Source organism: Cyprinus carpio, unplaced genomic scaffold (assembly GCF_018340385.1).
Source record: "Cyprinus carpio isolate SPL01 unplaced genomic scaffold, ASM1834038v1 S000000001, whole genome shotgun sequence".
In the NCBI taxonomy this organism is placed as follows: Eukaryota; Metazoa; Chordata; class Actinopteri; order Cypriniformes; family Cyprinidae; genus Cyprinus; species Cyprinus carpio.
In genome coordinates, this window is record NW_024872754.1 from 669,631 (window position 1) to 687,257 (window position 17,627).

General features: G+C 35.2%; 1 pseudogene; it reads left to right on the top strand.

Moving 5' to 3' along the window:
- The first annotated feature begins 4,822 nt into the window (after positions 1–4,822).
- On the top strand, positions 4,823–14,352 carry LOC122142534 (annotated as a pseudogene).
- The last annotated feature ends 3,275 nt before the right edge of the window (positions 14,353–17,627 follow it).

Here is a 17,627-nt window from a genome sequence, read left to right on the forward strand (position 1 = left end):
TATGAATTGTATCCTATTTTCCATTATTATGTATAGCCTAATACAATTAGTGTAGTATTTAAGGTTAAATGGAGAAAAGGGTCTTAAATTCAATGCAAAGATGCAAATTAAAGTCATTTTGTGGCCAGAAAAATAATTATTTCCATTTGCAATGCCATTGTTTACACACTCTAATAAATATACATGTATCTAGTCTAGTTGCTCAAAAGAGTATTGCAGGTCATAACTGCTTACTCATTTTTAGGTTTTGCATTTGAATAAATATTTAGACATGATCAAACACTAGATTTTAAAATGATACATTTTAAAAAGATACTCGTATAAGCACACACAGGTGAATATTAATTAATGCAAAGAAAATACTGAATTTAACCCAAGAACCAGTAAGTACAGTAGGCCTATTCATGTGAATTGATAGTGAATCAAGAGATCGAAATTGATCAATGGTCATCAGCATCGTAATCATATCAAATTCTTTCTATTTTTCCCTCTTGTAGAAAACACTATTGTGACAAAACATATATTTAATGTAGTCTCTCATTCACCACTATAAGTTTACCCAACTATGAAAACTTCTGCTAGAAAATATGAAAGGGTTATATAATTAGATTCAAGATAAATTAGTTTTTTTAATGAAATAAAATGCCTACATGTGCACTGTTCAAAGTATATAGATTTTTATTTAATTTTACATATAGTAAATGCTCAGCTGCAAAAAACATGTTCTGAAACACACAAAGTAAATGAAATTCACAAGTAAAGTAAATGAAATTATATTATTATATGAAATAAATAAATACAAATGTATATTATTAGGTTTTTTTGGGGGTGGGGGGGGACCCCCCAAGAGCTTTGACACAATTCGAACACTGGGCACAATTAACCTTTAACCTTACATCTGAATCAATGCAGTAACACTGTTATCTACCATTGACATTGTACCAAATGTTCAGACTGAATATACAGAGGAGAACTGGTCCCCAGTGTTTCTGGTTAGTCTGGTTTCTCCAAAGGTTTTTTTACACCAGTATCGGCATCTTACAGATTTTTCTTTATTTACCACTGTTGCCTTTGGCTTGCTTGCTGTATGTATGACGACTAAAGCATTTAGTACCAACTATTAAAACAGTGAGGGGTGTTTTTGACCATATAGACACAACAATATGTCTTTCTGTAAAGATTCTTTGAAATGTTATGCATTTTGAAAAATGTATAAATGTCTTACCATTGATAGTGTGCATATTGCTTGAACATTTATATGTAAAAAAAAAAAAAAATTCTGTAGAATTATTATATTATAATTACGAGTTATAATTAATTATAAACTAGCTGTATTTTTAGTTACTTTCAGTGCACAAACAACCATTATTTACTTACTATTACTGATTTAGTAACTGTTGTACTATTTTATGTACTGTGTTATACGAGTTAAAGTCAATTACAATTGTAATTTCTGTCATCATAATGAATTTATATAGTGTGATAATTACTGTATGATTTTCTTTGAAAACAATAGTTTCTTAAATAATATACAATCAGCAATTGCAATACATTAACTGCTTGTAAGCAAAACCATATATAACAAACATAAGTACTTATTACATTATTGAAAATAATAAAGATAATCATATATTACATGAATTAGGTAGTAAGTCAAAATAAAAATAAAAATCTAAGTGTGTGTGTGAGAGAGAGAGAGAGAGAGAGAGAGCGCCCCTGGCCCTGAGGAACTCTCTGCACGTGCCTGATGTATTGACACAAATTTAAATGAACTTCAACAGTCTCTATGTCGCGTCCAGTGTAGACAGACTTTAGCTGTTAACACACAGTATATTTTTCTCTTAATATACTCATTACCAAACAGTTTCAATCACAGAAATTATATTAATGACTTTCATTACATTTTAGTAACCAACATAATGGATGGAGCAAAAAGACGCGCTGACCCATTATAGTTTCGCTCGTTTTCCGACGTACGACGGTGGGCGCGCAGGGACAAAATACGTCTGCAATATTTTAAACACCAGGGGGCACTCAAACACCATTTAAGTTTGCTTAAAGCAGGGGTGGGCACACTTTTTGACTCAAGGGCCACATCAAGTTTTTCACATTAAATGAGGGGCCGCATAACATGTTTATGACAAATGAAGCTTTGATTTTTTTTTTATTATAAATTGACACTCACTACTGTACTGTATGTGTGCATACATGGCAGTTCTATTTTTGTACCATATCTACCTATTTTTTATGATCACTTTATGAGACACAGATAAGTTGCATTGATGTGTAAGACGCATTTTATCATTTCATTCAGAAATAATGTAAAATAAATGAAATGTTTACAAACATTAGAAACATGTATATTCCACACACTCCACAAAAAAAAAAAAAAAATCCTATAAATTTAGCAATGTTCAGAATGGAAAAAAAAGAACAAAAATATAAGAAAGTAAACAAATACAAATAAGAGTGGCATTCACTATAAACATAATTATAAATGCCCAGCCTAAATATTTAAAGTGAAAGTGAAACTAGCGGCGTGGTTGCTGGAAAATCCACAAAACAACCTCAAAACAAACTCACTTGTCTTTTCTCAGTCGTCACCCATCCTAATGTGCGTGCTTTGTGCTTGACCTTGATTGCTTTATATATCCTGTTTCATATTAGACATATTTTTTTCAGATTAAAATATATATATATATATATATATATATATATATATATATATATATATATATATAATCCTGAAAAAAACAGTAGGCTACTATATCCTTTTTCATAAAAATGTGTGTGGAAAACAGAAGGAGAAAGCATATCTTTGCAAGATACTGTAAATGACAAATTATTTCCATGTTTTCCCCAGGAAATTACAGTGCCCTTGAGCAGGAGGCAGAGGCGGACTGGGACAAAAATTCAGCTCTGGCACTGTATCCACACCGACCCACATTACCACACCGACACAGCCCACCCACGGACACACGCATTCACTACTTACATCTGTGTACAGATGCTGAAATAATAGAAGCAGTACCATATATGTGACAGATACTGAAACATTAAATGTATGTGTCTGGCAAACAATGCTTACTGCTTTTTAAAGAGCACACGTTTATAACAAATTTACACATAGAGTAAAAACAAAAGAAAAAGAATCTGAGGAAGTTGTAGAGTCTGTGTGGTGTCTGTTTATGCCATTTGTCTGCTGTTACTGTCATTCTCTACAGCAGGGATTCCCAACCCTGCTCCTGTCAAAGTTTAGCTCCAATCCTATTCAAACTTCTACTTCTGTGCCTGTATATTAACGAGAGAAAAGATAAATAAGATTAATAATTATTATTATTTCATCTTACAAGTACAAGCATCAAATCATCAGGAAGAAGATAAATCTGCAGAGACAGAGTTTATTGAAGCACAGAGAGAACATGAAGATCCAGAACCCTGCAGAATCAAACACACTGAAGAACAAACAGGTTGGTGTTTATTCTTCATCCTTCATCAATAACGCTGAAGACTCATTAGCCTACCTGGATCAGAAAAATGTTTTCTTCTTCCCTGAGAACAGACTACTCAAATAAAAGCTTGCAACTGCAGGAATAACCACAATTAGAGAGCTGTTTGTGTGAAATATCCCATAAACACATATTTTACATTTACACCCTGTTCTCTCCGCATCAGTTATCTTTCTTAGATCATAATACAACTGTACAGTTAACACAAACAATATTCAGTAAAAATAAAAGTTGTGTGTATATTTTATATTTTGTGTGTATATTTAATTTACAGAAAATAACAAAACACAAACATCAAAGAGATAAAGTAAAATAATGTACATTGCCCATTGTATGTTAAAACAAAAATACAACAATAAAAAATCAAGGCCCTAGTGAACAAATCTGTTTCTAGATATTTTATTAAAAGGCTGTAAAGATAAAGTGAATTAAGGGAGATTGGGACAGTTTCTGAATTTCTGCCTTCTGCAAGGTTTCTTGCCATAAATTAAAACATCAGCCCAACACATGTACATTTCTGTAATACTGAAGATGTTAACTACTCATCTGAGGAGGAGACAGTGTTATATTATTATAATGAAAGGATGTGTGATGTACACTTTTCTGTAAACAGGCCTGAAGAATCACCTAAAGTTCATTCAAAGCAGAAACCACATTCATGTTCTTTCTGTGGAAATAGTTTTTGCAGAATTTAAAAGTTCGCTAGAAAACACACACTGCTGTCTCTGAACTTCACTCTGACAACATTGTTGGTTTGCATCCTGAAGAAACCAAAAAGAGGAAGTTAAACATGAGACGATAACACTCACAGTCATCATAAATCTCTCAACAACACTTAAACCATGTTATTCGCTTCTAACAAATTTATTTCTGAATTTGTGCAGTCCTATTGTTTAGTATTTTTTCTTTATTTTGTATTTTTTTAAATACAGAACATTACTTTATTGTCTATAATGTGGGATGATTCTCTTTTATACACAATGCTTGGTAACCCTCAGCTGGACAAAGTAATGATGGAATCAAAAACCATTTGGACATTGAGCCTATAAACATAAAGAAGCAGAAACTGTAGAACGAGTATTAATAATACACCCTAATATGAATAGAAATAATTTAAAGTAAGAAATAAATACAAATCTCTGCATGTGTGACATTTGCAATAAACATGATAGATAACAGTCCAGGAACAGGGAAAATAATAATGCAGTGTTTAAATGTATTAGGTGTAATATCCAGGCTCCAGTACAGCAGGTGGCAGTAACTGTTCAGCTCGCTCGAGGCCCTCCAGTAAAACCCACGAAGAAGACGAAAACGAAAGTAACTGAAGACAACACGCAGATAGCGAGAGAAAGTGTTGCTCGGTGGATTTGATGCATGCCATGTCCTAGAAAACATTCTTCATTTTCAAGCTTAAAGCACAGAAAAAAATGAGCGTTTCAAATGCTTATAAATTCTCTTCTTAGTGGACAAGACTGCAAGTAAGTTTTCAAAAAGGGGTTATTGAAAACGAATGTGTTTCTGAAGGTTTTTCTGTATTTCCGCTTCTGTTTTATGTTGTTGTTTTTGTAACTCACTTTATTTTATATAGTGTTTTTTGTTGCTGTTGCTGCTAACTCAACATATTTCTTCATCTCATTAACATCATCATCTCCAGGTCACACTGAACAGCAGATTGTTGTCTCAAGCCAGTGCTGATCAATGACAGTTTAGCTGCAGTATGTCAGAGAAGAGAGGAAAGATGAGTCTCTCACAGAAACAGAGGTGATACTTTTGAATGTTTTCATTTTCCTTTAGTGTGTAATGTATGTGTTTGTGTAAGATGTTCAAAGTTACAAAGGTCACAGTCTCCTGTAAAGTGATTTATTCTATCTAACAGAGAACACTGATCCAGAGATGATTAAAATGGCTTGACTGAAGTTCAGATATTAATTTCACAAATGTGTGTCACAATGTGAAATATTAGCGTAATGCTGTTCAAAGGTTTACACAAAGAGAAGACGAGGCTTCAGTGAGTTGTAGTGTTGTCGTCATGTTGTGGAGACGCTGTGTGTTTGGATGTGAAAGCAAACCCTCTTTGTTTGGATTCAGTGTTTAAGATTTATTTATAACTCTGTTCCTGAGCCGTACGGCCCAAAGGTTAGCTTGTGTACAGCACGCTTTATGAAGCTGAAGTGCATTTTCTCCCAGCTTCCTGTGTACAACATCAGCTACACACACCTAAATACACTGTACATAAAATACAATAAACCACACCTACATAACTGTGTTTTATGTTGACACTTCAGGACATAAAGTTGTTACAGTGAAGAAGAAGTAATTACAGTAATTATTACAACTATGACAGGCATCTGATCTGCTCCATAAACAATTCTACATTGGCTACCCTATTATCTAAAGTGTTGAGATTTTTAAAATGCTCAATAGTTTGTTTTCCATCTACCGGTTAAGACTTACAACAAACATTTGGTCCAATATATTGCATTAGTGTAAACTAAAACAGCAGACAGACTGAATAAAAGCATAAAACCACTGTCTGACAGCAGCTATAGAACAGCAGAAATAGAGCTGTTTCCATGGTAACCTCTACAAAGCAGCATCTATTAAGCATAGACATCAGTGCTCTCTTTAATTATTTATAATTATTCCTATATAATTTGACCTCTAATGAGATATTCTATCAAAATCATGGAAGCTTAAGTAGTAAAATACTTTAAAACAAGAAATAAAAACATCAATAATAACGCGAGTATAAGACATTAAAGGGATAGTTCACTCAAATATAGAAAATTCTGTCATCATTTATCAGTTAGTTGGTGGTTAGTATTTTTTTCCTACTATGGAAGTCAATGGGAACCACCAACTGTTTGATTACCAGCAGTCTTCAAAATATCTTATTTTATGTTCAACATAAGAAAGCAGTTTGGAACGATATGAAGGTGAGTAAATGATGACAGAATTTTAATTTTTGGGTGAACTATCCCTTTAAGACATGTGCTAAGACAGTGGTTCTCAAACTGGGGTACGCGTAAAATGCCGCTTCTAATGTAAAAACAGTAAAATGGTCAAAATGATATCCAATCAGCTTAGCTCCTCTTTTGCGGTCAAAACTGACTGCATCCACACAAGCAGCGTGCATGTGATAGGATGCCACTGAATATGCTGCTTCAGCAAATCACGCTGCTGTTCAGTGTATCTTAAAGTAGATCTTCACTTAATAGCATGAAGAGCAAATATTGACATGGACTGTACATTGAGATTGATTTAAACTCTCTTTGATACAGACACCCTGTGCCAGTTATTGTTTTCATGTTTAAAATACGAACAAGAATGCAAATTTCCCTGAAAGTGACGTGACATACAGCCAAGTATGGTAACCCATACTCAGAATTCGTGCTCTGCATTTAACCCATCCAGAGTGCACACACACACTGTGAACACACACACAGCGTGAACACACACACCACCCGGAGCAGTGAACAAACACACACACACACACACACACACACACACACACACACACACACCATGAACACACACACCGTGAACACACACCCGGAGCAGTGAACACACACACACACACACACACACACACACACACACACACACACACCGTGAACACACACACAGCAGTGAACACACACACAGCGTGAACAAACACCCGGAGCAGTGGGTATCATTTATGCTGCGGCTCCCGGTATTGCCGGCCCGAGACTCAAACCCACAACCTTAGGGTTAGGAGTCAAACTCTCCAACCATTAGGCCACGACTTCCCAATATCCAAACGATGGCAAATGTGACATTAATTTTTTACAACAGTTCAACAAAAAAAGGTTATATTAAGTGAACAATTTACATGTTAAATGTAGCCTACATTTTAAACAGAATATTGTCATGTTTGTAATATTTTGCAACGAAAGAATAGTTCCAACAAAATCTGTATTATCTGGTGTGCATCTCCAAGCAAGTGGTGTTTAGTGAACGTATCTGCGGCTTTGAACGATTCGGAGAGTCAGTGATTAATAACTACAGCATTTTGCTTTGTTACTGAATGAATGAATGCATGACGCCTGGCTCACTAAGACAGCGACTTGCTGCCACCTATTTGCGGTTTTATTATTAAGTCTACAAGTGGGCTATCACTTCGATTTGCCATATTTTATTGCTTTATTTATTATATTAATAATACACTTAATGGAATGTTAAGAATATGACATAAAACATGACATAAGATATAATTAATAAGGATAAAAAAAAAAATGCGCCTGTAAATCAATTTAAGGGGCAAATGTTGTCCTTTAATAGAAAAGGTGTGACTGCGGTCTAAGTGGAAGAGAGGGGTACTCAGAACAATGTTAAATGCCCTGGGGGTACGTCACTGTAAAAAGTTTGAGAATCACTGTGCTAAGACATGTGTGACATCAAAATACATGACGTTGAATTTGAGAACTATAAGTTTATTGATTTTATTTGTTTAAAGGTTAAAAGTTTTTTTTTTTTTTTGGGTGTTGTGTAGAGTGATTTAGAGCCTTAGTCCACACTCCAGATCAGTGAGTGGCGGTAATGCACCCGAACGCTGTTTGCCAACCGCCAATAAAAAAACAAAAGAAGAAGAGTACATGACGTCACAGAGGACACTACGCAGAAATGCTCTGGAAAGAAGGATTATTGATCAAATTAAAATCATTAGGAATTGAAGGTAGAACTTATAGGTTTTTTATTTAACAGGAAAATACAAGTGAGAGTAGGTGAAGAATATTCCAGACTCCACAAGGTCGTGTATGTAGTCCGTTATTATTCAACATAACGATTAATGACATTTTCTCTCAGGTTGAACAAAATGTAGGAACATCTTTGTATGCAGATGATGGGGCTTTGTGGATCAGAGGTCACAATTTATCATGTCAATAAGAAAATACAAGCTGCAATAGTTGAAGTGGAAAAATGGACCAATAAATGGGGATTTAAATTATCTGTAGCAAAAACACGGGTTATTTGTTTTTCAAGGAGGCATAACATCTCACCCTTTCCTTGAATCTATATAGACAACAACTGGAGCAAGCAAAGCTGTTAGGTTTCTTGGGGATTGGTTTGATTAAAAAAATAATAATAAAAAAATAAAACTAACATGGAAAGTTCATTTGAATAAAATTAAGAACTAATGTAAGAAGGTCATAAATATTTTTTGTTGTTCATCAGGACAGGAATGGGGAGCAAGTAGAGCATCTCTACAGAACATATATTGGGCTCTCATGAGATCTGTTCTTGACTGGATGTATAGCTTACATGTCAGCAGCAGAATAAAACCTCAAGGAAGCAGATGTACTGGAAGCTCAGGCTCTGAGAATCTGTAGTGGGGCATTCAGATCATCTCCGCTATCATCAGTGCAGGTGGAAATGGGAGAAATCCCATTAAGAATTAGAAGAGTAAAATGAATGATGGTATACTGGGTCAATCTCCAAGAACATAATGAAAAACATCTTGTCAAAAGTGTATTAAAGGAATGCTGGGAACATAATGAAACAAACTTTACTAGTTTTGGGTGGATAGGTGATGCGAAGGCAAGAAATATAGGATTACATCAATTACAGTACAGTAATACTGATACTCAGTTTCCTCTATTCCTCCCCGGTTATTCCCCTCGCCTACTGTTGACCTCAGTATACAGCAAGAACTGAAAGACAATTCTAATCAACTCCTGATACGGTGTATAGTCCAGAAGTACTTTGAGAAACATTTCCCAGAATCAGTGGTTTTATTTACAGATGAATCTAAGGATCCTGACACAGAAAATGCAGGTGCAGCTGTATATATTCCAGTGTGTGATTTATATATTAAGAAAAGAGTAACCAATCATTTGTCAGTATATGTGACAGAGCTATTGGAGATATTGCTGGCCCTACTGTGGATTGCATCTGATAGTTTTTCAGCACTTAAGAGTATTAGATCTGGCAGGTCATCAGTTAAGATGGATATTATCAATGAAATATTCTGCAGGGTGTACGAAATAAAAGTTAAGGGTATGTCTACACACTTTATTTGGGTTCCTGCTCATGTTGGTGTGGAGAGAAATGAGAAGGTGGATATTCTGGCCAAACCAACTCTAAGAACAAAGCAAGTAGATCTAAATATTTCATCAAGTAAAGCAGAAGCTAAAGTATACATTAAAACATAGACACAATCAGTTCGGCAGATTTACTGGGATGAGAATGAAACAGGTAGACATTGATATAATATACAAAGAACAGTTGATGCTGGGAGAAAGGAGAGTATGAAACGAAGGGAAGGAAATATCATATCATATCATATCATATATCATATATCATATCATATACTATCATAACATATCATATATCATATCATAACACACTTATACTTGTTTATACTGGATTTAATATTACACTGAGTTGACAAGCACTCTACTGGGGAGTGAATACACTGTAGACAACAAGAAACAGCTGAGCGTGTATAACTCCACTGCATGAAATACAACAATGAGAGACACTGTCTCATTCAGTCAATGAAGAAAGTTAATCACTATGACTTCTCTTTATCAGGTTTATTAGGGAAAACAGCTAGCTAGTTAAGTATGATTATTGAATTTGTTAAAGAAAGTAAATTATATAAAAGAATATAATATTTTAATTGTTTTTTTTTATTTATTTCTAGTTTCTTTGTTTTGTTTGGTTTTTATGTTTATTTCTATATTATATATAGGCAAATATCCTGATCCATACTTTATTCCAGTCGGTGGCGGTAATGCTCCAATAATAATACCAACCGCCAATAAACACCAAAGAAGAAGAAGAACTATAGCTAGAAAGAGAAAGTGTTGCTAGTTGGATTTGATCAATGTTATGTCCTAGAAAACATTTGTACAAGTAGGCTATAACTTTAGCACAGACTCTACTAATTTTATCACTCGCGGACATTGTTTTCTATATTTAATCCAATCTGATCCGTCTGAGAGATATGAGAATTAATTTCTGACAAGCGACAGGCCTAAAGCACAGAAATAATGAGCGTTTCAAATACTTATTTATCCTTTAGTGGACAAGACCACGAGTATGTTTTAACGGAGGGGTTATTGAACACGAATCTGTTTCTGAAAATTTTTCGTATTTCCGCTTCTGTGTTTTGCTGTTGTTTTGTGAAGTGAAATCGAAAGTATTTTTAACCAGACATTTCTCAGTCCGCTAAAGTCTGACATCACCGCTTCCGTGTCCAATCAGATATCACGAGAAAACAACAAAAGGTGCTAATATACACTCACAATGTGACATAATACTGCCAAAAACATTATAATCCTAACCTTTAACTCCATACCGAAATCACAGATAACCAGACAATGAAAATATAAATAAATAAATTAAAACACTATTTGTGTTTAGGACGCTGTGAGCACGGAGACTGTAGTGTACACCGTGAGTTTGAAAAGGGTTATCTTAAATGTTTAATATGAATATACAGTGCTTATAAACGGCTGTTGAGGTCGTATATGCACAACCGGCACATCCGGAACGTAACTGTCAATTTAGTCACCGCCCCTTTTTAAGGAAAAAAATATACTAGATTTCCCATAGACTTCCATACAAAATAGCAACACAAAGCAACGTCTGTACACAGCTGGCAGGCGTGAATAACTAAAGAAATCCCTAAGACTAAACATGTCAAGTAATTATATGTCCACCCTGCCTGCATTTTTTTGTAATGGATTTTTTTTTTTTTTTTTTTTGGTCAATTTAAAAACACGTACGTCCCTTCATTCTCCCAGTGTCAAACTGGTGTAACAACCCCACCAGTGGCCAGAGTCTTACTGGGAGATTTACTCGTACCTCATCGAGTCACCATAAGCCAGTGAATAATTTTACTTCGTATTTGAAAGTAAACATCTTTAAATGTATATATTATATCTTAATATTTAGAGTACTGAGTGCACTTTTCTGTCCATCCATACAACTAGCCTGGCTTAGCTTTCGATTAGCATCATACGTAATTCATGATATTTCCGTAACCGCAAGATATTGATGATAATGGCAGGTAGCCATGAATTTCAAATTTGGGGTTTTACAAACATTATTGGTTGCACCCAACCACACAACAACTCTTTGGCATGTTGTAAGGTTAGTCCACTTCCTCGATCCAATACTGTATGGAGGTTTGTTTTCCCCTAAAAGTGGGCGTGAACCTGTTCATTGACATTCTATGACACTGCGCCGGTTGTGCGTATTCTCAAGTGAAGCGAGTTGAGGCTTGGACCCAGAAACAGCTTTAATTACGTCACCACTTAACAACCGAATAAGACCAGTGCATTTGTTTGTAACTCACTTTATTTTATACAGTGTTTTTGTTGCTGTTGCTGCTAACTCAACATATTTTCTTCATCTCATTAACATCATCATCTCCAGGTCACACTGAACAGCAGATTGTTGTCTCAAGCCAGTGCTGATCAATGACAGTTTAGATGCAGTATGTCAGAGAAGAGAGGAAAGATGAATCTCTCACAGAAACAGAGGTAACACTGAGTCTGCTTTCAGAGAATCATTTTAAACACTGCTGCAGTTTCAGAGCTTTGCTGGAAAAAACACAACCTTTTATGTTGGCGCTTCAGGACATAAAGTTGTTACAGTGAAGAAGAAAAATTATAACTTTATGAGATTGTATCTGAAATGTAAGAGAGTTGAAAATCTCTTTAATTAGATCAGTCAAATATTTGTAAAAATATATTTGGTCTCACATTTGAAGCAAAGAAATTGTTAAACAAATGTGAGTCTGTAAACAAGAATGACTGCTATCTTTAAAACTCTGCATTGTTTCTGTGAAGGACTAGAGAGAATGTGTGTCAATATAAAACACAGATGAAGCTCCTGTAGAAAAGTTTCTCTTCTCTCTTTGTGTCATTAGTGTAAGATCAGGATCACATGTGTCTGTGAAGAGTGACCGGTCAAAGGATGGTGAAGTACCAGACTTCAGTGAGAAAAAAACATCTATCAAAAGGTATTTATTATCTTTGACATTATAATGTTGTGTTGGCTTATTTCTCCACTAAGATGCTTGTGATAGAAATGAATGAAATAAAACAATAAATCACTGATTTCCTCTTTATTGAACTCAGTCTGGAGCTTCTTTCCAGTAAACACAATCACACAAGCAGCCACAAGGAAGGTATAAATAACCATGGAAAATAGATCATGCAGACAAACATGAATATGTTTCCATCTATCCATAGTCATAGAGTGGACAAATGCATGTCTATACTGTGCTTCATTACCATCCTCAACAGTGAAGCTCTTTAAATGAGACTGAAGGAGCTCCTGAAGTAAAGTGTTTTGTTATTTGTGTCATTAGTGTAAGATCAGGCTCACATGTGTCCAGCTCTGTGTCTGTGAAGAGTGACCGGTCAAAGAGAAAAGGACCAGACTTAAGTGAAGAAACAGCATCAAGAACCAAACGGTATTTATTTTAGTTTAAACATAGACTGTGTCAGAAAGTGTATCAGTGAATAAGTCCATTACAGTCCATAAATTTATCACATTATTGTTTTTTTCTTTGCTAAAATATTTACAAGATATTTTGGTCATATTATTTTTTCCTAAAAATGCAGTATTTTGATTTATTTTATTTACTGTCAGGCTTCAGTATGAAACATTAGATCCAGATTTACAGTCTCACAGGAACCACAAGAATTTTACAAACAGTCTCCTGCAGATTTTCCAGGTAATAAAAAACACATTTTTCAAGAATATTTAATTATTATAATAAACAAATATGTTATTGAATAAGATTGGGACAGAACTTTTATTTGTACTTTTTATTTTTAAGAACCCATAAAATAAGAATGAGAGCCTATTTTATTAATATTCACAGCAAATTATTGTTTGTCTCAACTTGATTTTTGATGAATATTTTTAATAACTGAAAAAATAATTTTGACCAAATATAGGATTTTTTCCTCTCATTCATTCTTGTCTTTCTTTGTAGGATCTTGAGAGCAAAATAATCACATTTCTAAAGAAAGAACTGGAAAAGTTTAAGAAAATATTACAAAAAAGAGAACTTGGGGTACTTTGTGAAGGACTTTAATGAGAACAGATGCAGTATGAAAGAAGCAGCTCTTGATCTCACGCTCTACTTCCTGAGAGAGATGAAGCAAGATGAAGCTGCTGATACTCTAGAAGGTAAGAGACTCATGATCGTATGTAAACACTGTCACTTATAAATGTAGAGAGAAAATAAGATTAAACAATATCTGTATTTTTGTTTCTGTTTAGATGAACTGGTCTTCATTCATCAGCTAAAGTGTAGCCTAAAGAAGAAGTATCAGTGTGTGCTTTGAAGGAATTGCAAAGCAAGGTGACTCTACACTTCTGAAGAACATCTACACAGATCTCTATATCACTCAGGGGTTGTAGTGAACAGGTCAATACTGAACATGAGGTGAGACAGATTGAAGTTGCTTCCAGACGTCATGAATCACAGGAGATACAGGTTGAGTGCACAAATGTGTTTGAAGCATCTGAAGAAGACAAGCAGATCAGAACTGTACTGACAAAAGGAGTTGCTGGCATCGGAAAATCAGTCTCTGTGCAGAAGTTTGTTCTGGATTGGGCCGAAGGAAAAGAAAATCAAGATATCAGCTTCATATTTCCTCTTCCATTTAGAGAGATGAACTTAATGGAGAAAGAAAAACTAAGTTTGATGGACCTTATAACTCAGTTTTTCCCAGAGACAGAAGGACTGAAGCTTACAAGAAGAAATCAATTCAAAGTCTTGTTCATTCTTGATGGATTGGATGAATGTCGACTTCCTGTAAACTTTAAGGATAATGAGACGTGGTCTGTTTGATGTATCATCACCAGTCTCTCTGGATGTTCTCCTGACGAACCTCATCAAGGGAAATCTGCTTCCTTCTGCTCTCATCTGGATCACCAGCAGACCAGCAGCTGCCAGTAAGATTCCTCCTGACTGTATCGACCGGCTGACAGAGATACGAGGATTCAATGATTGCACAAAAGGAGGAGTACTTCAGAAAAAGATTCACGGATGAGAATCAGGCCAAAGAAAAATCATTGATCATGTTAACAATCAAAGAGTCTCTTTATCATGTGCCACACATCCCAGTCTTCTGCTGGATTTCAGCCACTGTTCTCCAGAACATTTTAGAGGAGGGAAAAGAAATAATGTTGTGAAAAACAATCAGGCTGATGATGCCTCCAAAACACTGCAGGAGTCAAATACTGAAGACACTCCTAAGACTCTGACACAAATGTAACACACACTTCCTCAGATTCAGATCCAGCAGAGCAGACGAAAGTATGATGGAGAACATACACCAGATGATTCCCTGGGATAAAGATGCCATCTTTTCACTGGGGAAACTGGCATTTGATCAGCTGGAAAGAAACAATGTGATCTTCTATGACACAGATCTGGAAGCCTGTGGTATTGACGTCTATAAGGCATCAGTGTACTCAGGCATGTGTACCCAGATCTTTAAGGAGGAAACAGGGATCGTTCTTTGTACCATGTATACTGCTTCGTTTCACTTGAGCATTCAAGAGTTTATTGCAGCTCTTTATGCACATCTGTTTCTAGACATAAAGAAGAAGAAAAGTATATTTGTTCATGAGTCTACAAAACAGAAAAAGAAAAGTAAAAACATGATTGATTTGCTCAAGACTACAGTGGACAAGGCACTAGAGAGTGATAATGGACACCTGGATCTTTTTCTTCGATTCCTTCTTGGTTTGTCACTCCAGTCTAATCAGAGACTCTTACAGGGTCTGTTGACACAGAAAAATAGAAATGATCAGAGCAAAAAGGAAATAGTTCAGTACATCAAGCAGAAATTAGAATCTAATCTGTCTCCAGAGAGATCCATCAATCTGTTCTACTGTCTGAATGAACTGAACGAACCAAACTCTGGTGAAAGACATTCAGACCCACCTTAGCAAAGGAAGTCTCTCATCTGCTGATCTTTCACCTGGCCAGTGGTCTGCTTTGGTCTTTGTGTTGTTGACATCAGAGGAGGAGCTGGAGGAGTTTGAGCTTCAGAAAATTCAAGAAATCAGACGAGTGTCTCATTAGATTATCAGCAGTCATCAAAACCTCTAAAAGAGCACTGTAAGTTATTTAATATACTTTGTCATGTTTTGTTCTCATCTTAAAATTGTATTAATCTACATTGATACATAACAGGCTTGGACACCCCTGATTTATAGTGATAATTAACCATATTCCAGTTTATAAGTAGGGGTGGGAATCACCAGAGGCCTCACGATATGATATTATCACGATACTTTGTGTCACAATACATATTATTGCGGATTTTTAAATATATTGAGATTATATTGCAATATTTCAGTGCTTGAGAGAAAATTACTGTTAAATTTAAATTTAATTAAATAAAACATGTAGTCTTACATCTAGGGATGCACGGAAATGAAAATTCTGGGCCGAAACGGAAACTGAAAATTCTGGAAGCACTTGGCTGAAAACAAAAAATGCTTTGTAATGATTATTTATTATTTTATTAAATAATTTAAATTAATTTTGTAAGACTTTTTAAATTTAACTCAATTTTAATGATAGTGAATTAAAAAAAACACAAGCTAATAAAATAACCACCACTTTTACTGAAAGAAACACAATAAAACTGGACAGAATTTATGTTAATATTGGTAACACTCTATATATAGGTTCACAAAGTTAACTACTTTAGTTTACAATTTAAGAATTTTATTAATCTTAGTTCAAATTAATTTGAACATTTACTAATTCATTATTAAAATCAACAGTTGTGCTAGTTAACAGTTAATGCAGTCTTAATTAACATGAACTAACAATGAACAACTGTATTCTCATTAACTAACATTAAGAAAGATTAATAAATACTGTAATGTATTGTTCATTGTTTGTTTGTGTTGTTTATTACATTAGCATTAATGGAACCTTACTGTAAAGTGTTACCTTAATATTAAATATCAATATATTATTAATTCACTTCAATGTAACAGAATCAGATTTAAGTTGTTGGATTTTTTTTATTTTTTTTTTTTTTTTAATTATCCAAATAATTATAGTCCTGCAAAGTTATTATTATCAGATCACAGCGTCACTGAAGGTAGCATTATTTTACCAGCATTGCCCAGTACAGCTGTACACCATGTTACAGTACAGTAGCGCTACTGCAAACAGGAGCAAGTATACAGCATATAAATTTTCTGTCTGCGTGTTATTTAAGTGGACTTTGCTTTTCCGGTGAGCATGAACGTTAAGTCGAGCAGAACGCACATTTATAGAGCGGAATATTGAGAGGAGCGTCAAACCGCGCAGTGACGAGGAGAGTGAAACATGCTCTCAGAACACTGCCATATATATTATTGGGGAAGTCGTGGCCTAGTGGTTAGAGAGGTTGACTCCTAACCCTAAGGTTGTGGGTTCGAGTCTCGGGCCGGGCAACACCACGAATGAGGTGCCCTTGAGCAATGGCACCGAAACCCCAAATGCTCCCCGGGCGCTCGCAGCAGGATAAATGTATACCCACTGCTCCGGGTGTGTGTTCACGGTGTGTGTGTGTTCACTGCTGTGGTGTGTGCACTTTGGATGGGTTAAATGCAGAGCACGAATTCTGAGTATGGGTCACCATACTTGGCTGTATGTCACTTCACTTCACTTCACTTCACTTCACTTCATTATTATTATTATTATTATTATTATTATTATTATATGTAGCCTATCTTTTTTGCTTGCATTTTTGGCCATTTTTCTCTTTGATAATTTGCGGATGTCGGTGCATACCTACACTGAACAAAATTATAAACGCAACACTTTTGTTTTTGTCCCCATTTTAAAAATATTGTTCACAAAATCTGTCTTCTTAATCTGTGTTAGTGGAGCACTTCTCCTTTGCCGAGATAATCCATCCACCTCACAGGTGTGCCTTAGGCTGGCCACAAAAAAAGGCCACTCTAAAATGTGCAGATTTTACTGTATTGATGGTCCGCAGTGCAACACATCTCCTTCTGATAACTTTCCGCGATCTGTCGTCATCTTTAAAACATACTTATATCCGATTTAAATGCAGAGAGGGGCTTTGCTGATAACTTTCCGTGATGCTG